Source organism: Heloderma suspectum, chromosome 16, assembly GCF_057233095.1.
Source record: "Heloderma suspectum isolate Gila_16-S chromosome 16, 16-S_ref, whole genome shotgun sequence".
In the NCBI taxonomy this organism is placed as follows: Eukaryota; Metazoa; Chordata; class Lepidosauria; order Squamata; family Helodermatidae; genus Heloderma; species Heloderma suspectum.
Window position 1 is genome coordinate 17,288,877 of NC_139473.1, and position 6,762 is coordinate 17,295,638.

General features: G+C 44.1%; 1 long non-coding RNA gene across 1 annotated transcript in view; it reads left to right on the top strand.

Annotated features, from left to right (window-relative positions):
* The window catches only part of LOC146334999 (uncharacterized), a 41,445-nt gene extending 35,290 nt beyond the window's left edge, over positions 1-6,155 (top strand). Inside the window, exons 3-4 of the long non-coding RNA XR_014786164.1 lie at positions 1,886-2,066; positions 5,146-6,155. This is a non-coding gene — a long non-coding RNA (uncharacterized LOC146334999). The remainder of the gene's footprint in view (positions 1-1,885; positions 2,067-5,145) is intronic.
* The last annotated feature ends 607 nt before the right edge of the window (positions 6,156-6,762 follow it).

Below are 6,762 nucleotides of genomic sequence, written 5' to 3' on the forward strand. Positions count from 1 at the left end.
TGTTCAGGAGAAGGCAATCCCTCTGATAAGCCAAAGGACAAGCACCAACTGACGTTTGGACAGAGGGGAGACAACTGAGGGCGGGGAGACGAAGGAAGACGGGGGCCAATGTTACCGGGGGAGCTGACGCACCCCACAGAGTTTGCCCCATCTCTGTTATCCCTCTGTGGGCCCATTGTCTTTTCCCTTCTTGCTCACAGGCTGGAATAATACTAGGGCACGTTTGGGTGGATACAAATTCTTCTTTCCTAAGGTAACTTTTTTGGCTTCTTCTAGCTTGGTGACATTCTGTCCTTGGGATTATGTTTCTCAGAAAAGGTTTACAGGCTCCGGATGAGTTTGATTAATTGTATATGTGCAACTATTAGTAAAAAGGGCGAAGCTGGGTGTGGATCCATTTAAATACCTGAGAGAAATCAGAGAAGGTAGAAGCTGCCGTAGGGAGAGCAGGATAATAGGACTGTAAGATCCTGGGAGGGACAGACCGAGTAAGAACTGGGAGGGTTGCGAGTTTGATTAACCGCATGCCAGCCAACTTCTGAAAACCCCAAAGAGCGAGATTTATGTTCATCACTCAGCTCCTGATTATGTTCATCCCTCAGCATGTGCTCAAAGTAAATGCACAATGAAAAGTTGCATATGTATGTATATATGCTGGTTCTGAAGGTTCTGTCACTCTCTAGAGCAGGGGTGGACAACCTGTGGCCATCATGTGACCCTCCAATGGCATTTCTCTGGCCTTCCCCATTGTTGCCACCACTGCAGAAATTCTGCTGGTTTTCCCCAACTGTCTGGCATGCTGTGGGCAGCCTGGTTCTGCTGGGAAAGAATGTGCATGCATGACCTGCCTGGGGCTGATGGGAGCTGGAGTCCAACAACATCCAGAGGTTGCTCGCCCCTATGAATGACTGGGAAAGAGATCTTAGAATGGGCCTACACAGAAAGAGTCCCTGTGGTTCTCAATGCCTCCCGTTAAGCTCTCGGTGAGAAAGAGAAAGGATTGCAGTCTGGGAGAGAGATGAGAGGGTCACATCCAAACTCTCACCCATGATGCTCGAGATCCATGCATGCAGAAGGGCAGTTATTAATACTTAAATAAGTAATACATAAATAAAGGTGCAATCCTATTCATGTTTAGGCAGGAAAAAGGCTTACAACTCCCAGCATGCCCCAGCCAGCTACGTAGGCCTTTTGTGTATGTGTGTGTGTGTGTATGTGTATCTAAACATGCATAGGATGGTAGGCCTTTTTTCCATCTAAACATGCATAGGATTGTAGGTCTTTTTTCTGCCTAAACATGCATAGGATTGTAGGCTTTTTTCTGTCTAAACATGCATAGGATTGTATATCTTCTCCTGTCTAAACATGCATAGGATTGCGCCCTAAATCATATGAACAGACAGCACTTAGAAGCATTGCCTGTGAGGTGGTATGGATGTTCTTTCCATGGTGCTCATTCACACATGTGATGTTCATTCACACTCATCCCCGGATGTTGCAGCCATCAAATGATGAATGGGTAAATGCAAACCAACTTTTCTTCTTTGTGCATTCTCTTTAAATAATATCCTCATGCTCTGCCACTATATATATATATATATATATATATATATATATATTTTCACTTTCCTGGGTAACGGAAACCCCAAATCCTCTCAATTTAGCTCCAGGAAGCTCATGAGACATTTTATAAGACACACACAAAAAGAGTGAGGGAGTAATCAGAAAAACAAATACATGAAACGATGGTTGCGTGGGGGAGAAATCTTGTCATTTTTCACCCTTGTTCACATCAGAGCAAATCACAAAAGATTACTCACATAATATAATGATGACTTTCTCCCCCTGGGGTGTTTTACGCCTTTCTTCTCCATTTCTGTCACAGCTTTTAAGACCTCCACATCTCTGCTTCGATTGGGACCTTGGAGAGCTCCTTTAGAGTTCTGACTGGTTCTTCCTGAAACTCGGACAGGATTCACTGCCCCACTGACATCACAGCCACCAGCCTCCACTGGGCAGCTTCCTCTGTCTGTTCTCCTCTGCCCTCTCAACAAGCCATGAAGCAGGTAACATTAAGAGAGAAGGTCTGACCCAAGGTTCCCCAGTGAGCCTTATGGCTGAGTATAGAGATTCGAACCTGGGTCTTCCCAGTCTTAATCCGACACTGTCACCACTATACCTCGCGGGCTTTCACATCCCCTCAGAATTTAAATATAACAGCTGTGTATTCTCTTAGCAACAGCTGCCGAAAGAGCCGAAGGAAAATTCGGGGTGCGTGCTAACTTTATAACTGTGACTTTATAGCTTTAATAATGGAAAAGAAAACGCAGGGATTGGCAACCTGCAGCCCGCAGCCCAATTTCTATTGCCCTCTGTATGCAATCAGTTCAGATCTCTGGCAGGAGTGATTGTTCCCAGCCCTGGCAGTCCTCTGGGTGGGGAGAGAGGGAAGGAGAGGGAGAAAAAGCGTGTGTGAGAGAGAGGGAGAGAGAGAGAAGGGGGTGTCCAAGAGAGAGAGAGAGAAGGGGGTTTCCAGGACAGAGAGAGAAGGGGGTATCTGAGAGTGAGCAAGAGAGAGAGCAGGGGGTGTCCAGGAGAGAGAGAGAGAGGGAAATCCTGCCCATTGTGGAATGGAACTGCCCACTGTTGGCATGTGGCCCTTGATAGATTACCCATAAGGGAATGCGGCCCTTGTCAGAAAAATGCTTGTCCATCCCCCCTATAAATGAACAAACTACCAACTTTGAATTGATAAGTTTATCCTGAAATTCCCAGACATTCTGACAAATTTGGCAATGGAGATAAATCTGAATATTCAAACAAGCAAAGGTGGCGGTGGTGGGGGAGTTTTGATATAGGAATAGGAGAACTCCTACGGCATGTTTACGCTCATCTGGGTCACCATGCCCTGTAATGCCACCAGATGCTGAAAGTGATGGGGGAAGGTGGTTAGAAATCTATCTCCTGAGCTGAAAGGATGAAATAAGCCAAGTGTACTTTAAGCCCGGTGTCGTCTCCAGAACCTCTTTCGAAAGCATTGGCTCTGGCAGATAAGATGAAAATAATAAAGAAGGGGGCACGCAAAGGGTATTTCTGTCTCCATGAATAGCCACAGCACTCCCTTACCCAATGTTATGGGCCCAAATTTTTCAGTCCTGGGGATTATGTACAGCTATAATGGCAGGGGTATCGAATCTCTTTCAGCCTGAGGACTACATGCCATTTTGGAGAAGCTTTCAGGGAGCACATTCCAGAGGTAGTCGGGGAAGGGCTTTTCCATCACCTTCTACTTGACCCTTTAAACTGGAGATGCTGGAGACTGAACCTGGGACCTTGTGCATGCAATATTTATTTATTTAGTACATTTCTAATCTGCCTGTTAAGTAAACTTCCCCAGTCGGATTCCAAGCAGTTAAAAAACTAAAACACCATTTTAAAACACAGTTAAAAATATAAAATTCAATACAAATATTTAAAAGAACAAAATACAACATCATAAACAATAAACAGCACTGGACTTGACAAAATAATACAGGTGTTCTTTTCTTTTATTTATTTATTTATTAAGTTTCTAATCCACCCAATTACTAATGTTCTCTGGGTGGATTACAAGTGAATTATCACTGAGGTATGTTTCCTCTCCCTCCATAGAGGCTTGTCAGTCCCGCAAAGCAACAGCATGCCTTTGGAGACTGCCCCCCCCATAGATCTTCCTATCAAGCCTAGTGCAAAAGAATAAATCCCATTCCCTGCAGCTCTCTTTCCCCATCACCTGCTACCGCTTTCTTTCATCTAGGAAAGCTGAGAATTGAACCTGGGACCCTGTGCACGCACACCAGAGCTTCTACCCCTGAGTTATGGTCTGTCCTTGCATGATTGCTGAGCTATGTTTGATCCTTGTACAGCTCCTTCTTTTGCCCCCGACTTCTTGGACACGTATGGACTCCTTGTTTAAAAGGGGTTTGGGTTTTTGTTTATTTATCTGTTGGTTTAAGTCTTGGGAAAGCTTGAACACACAATCTCCGTAGTTCTTTTTCTGTTTCTCTAGCCTCCTCTTCTCAGCAACTGGAGAAAGGCAAGTGAGAGCAACAGAATATTAAAAGAAACATTAGTAACGCAGAAGAGAACATTTAGTGAAGTTCAGCAGATAAGAAGGGCAGGAACTGTTCCCAGTAGGATGTAACATTTTGTGGCAGGAAATGTCCTTGGTTACTGTAAGAGACATTCCATGCCCTCATGCAGGGAAGGTATTGGTTTTTATTGGTAAACTCTAGGTGTTGAAATTGCTGGATTTATTCTCAAACTGACAAGTTATTCCAAGCCCAGTTTCTAGATGCCGGTTTTTCCAAAGCAGTTTCGTTATCAGAGAGCTGCCACCTAGTGTTGGACTGGGGTGCTGCTGTGGGACACAAATCATTAATAATCAAGAAGATGCTTCCTTTACTAGAAACTAATAAAGCAGAAAAGGCTGTAATTTACCTAGAGCAGTTGCTTTATGAATGGGGGAAACGAGCAGATGGCTAGTAGATTACATCAGGCGCAAAAATGAGGGTTCGTCTCAGAGACAGATAAACACTGCCGGCATCCAGGAAACTGGTTAGAACTGTTTTGTTCAGAAGAGCGCTTAACATTTCCTGAGCTTTCATAGTAATGGTCTGGAGGTTTTTATCTCCTCAAACATATGTACAGCTTTAATTTTTGCTGTCAGTCACTGATACGAGAAGCAGCCTGAAGAGTAGCTTCTCTCCCTACAGATTAGTGTACACTTTAAGAAAGTAGTGTCCCTCCCGCCCCCCGCTCAGCGGTAACTCTTTGTAGTTTGAGAATGAGCTACTGTCTGGATTAAGGAGACCAAAAGTGGTTTACAAAGAAATTTTCTCGAGTGTGTAAATATTTTTTCATGGAACGGTTAAAGGGCTAAGTGTCTGGGTGTGCTGTTGCATTCGCCCTAGTTCCAATGTCCAGGTGTGAGTGCTGTTGCGTATGTAGCCAAAACAGCACCACCTACACACAAGCAGGAGGTATCAACAGGCTGGGGGGAACCCCAGAGTTTGCAAAAGTCCCCCCAAAAAAACTTTTTTTGGGGGAAACCTAATGGAGGAGCTTTTCTACATGAGGCTGTTAATCTTCTGTATCTGCTTTCAGTTTCGTTGCAGAATTGAGATCCGGACACTACATGAGCATTTCCTTTCCTGATTTACCACTACATAACCTCTAGGTGGCATTGTGGTATAGTGGCCTAGTGCAAATACACAAGAGGAAATTGTGCTTTCTTTCGCTGTTACAATTAAATGCTGCATTTCCCCTGCTCTAAAAACTCATGGAACGTGTTGTTTACAAAGAGAAGTGAAACTGGAGGGTCATGGCACTGTCTAAAGAACCCACAAACAACTGTGAGTAGGGAATGACGAGCGCATGATAAATGGCTCAGGTAGAAAAGCTCGGAGGCTCCGAAAGAGGCTCAATGAAAACTGTGTGTGCTCGGTGGCCAAGAAGTGTTGTCTGAATGTTGACGGGGGAATGGAAACCAGGCCAGAGTGGAATGGAATATATAGTGGAGGCTGGCAGCTCCAATGTCAGTGGGTGGTGAATGTGCTCTGGGTTTCAGTCAGAACCAGTCAGAACTCTGAAGGAGCTATCCAAGGTGTGGGGCTCTTTTTGAGTTTTGAATGGTTCTGACTGAGACCCAGAGCAGATTCACTGCCCCACTGACATTGGAGCCACCAGCATCCACTGGGAATATCCTGGAACAGGGCGTTGACCGACTGGCTTGCTGGGACCCTGAACTGAAGCTCTCCACACTGCAACATTTTGTACAAAGTAGATTCTCCATGCAGAAGAATCCAGTTTGAACCCGGATTGCTGTTGGGAAAGGTTAAGTTCATTGTAATACTGGACTGTTATTTCATGACATGATTCGTGTTCTGGGAAGGCAGAATTGCTTTGGAGATGATTGTGTGAAGAGTGAATGGACTGTATATTTTATTAGGTTTCTCTGGTCCTTCTATCCCACCCCGAACCCACCCCCCCGGTTGTGAATGTTTACATATGGTGGGTTTTGACACCATTTTGCGGCATATGATCTCGGAGGGCACTTTACCAAAGAAGTCTAATATAGTTTGATGAGCTATTAAAAAACAACCATTGCCTTTCTGATGTTGTGCGTATTCATATCTGCATGATATACTTTAATTTTTTTTTAGTGGCACGGTGATATTGAATTGTTGATATGAGCTCTGTTGTAAATGCCTTTGAATCGGATAAGAAAAGAAGTCATAGAAACTCAGTGACAATGACAGATTACCAGACATGCTGCTTTCCCCCGACTTCTTTTTCGTGACAAACAGACTTGGAAAACCGTGACTGGGAAGAAAAGGTTGGTGTGGTGGCAGAAGCAATGTTGGTAAGGTTCTGCTTAACCCAGTTGCCCACCAGATGTGTTGGCCTACATGCCCCATCATCCTAAGCCAGCATGGCCATTGGCGGAGGATGATAGGAGTTATACTCCACCACATATGGAGCACTTAATGTTTTCCCATCCAGCCATTTGTCCTCTTGAAATTGTTTTATTATGATTATTTATTACATTTCTATACCACCCCATATCCGAAGCTCTCTGGGCAGTTTACAGTGAATAAACACCTTTAAAAAATACATTCTACAAAATGTATTTACATAAAAACATATAAACAGACAGCACACACAGAGACAGCATATATCTAAAAATAATTTAAGCAATAAACCATAAGACAGATCCAGGCC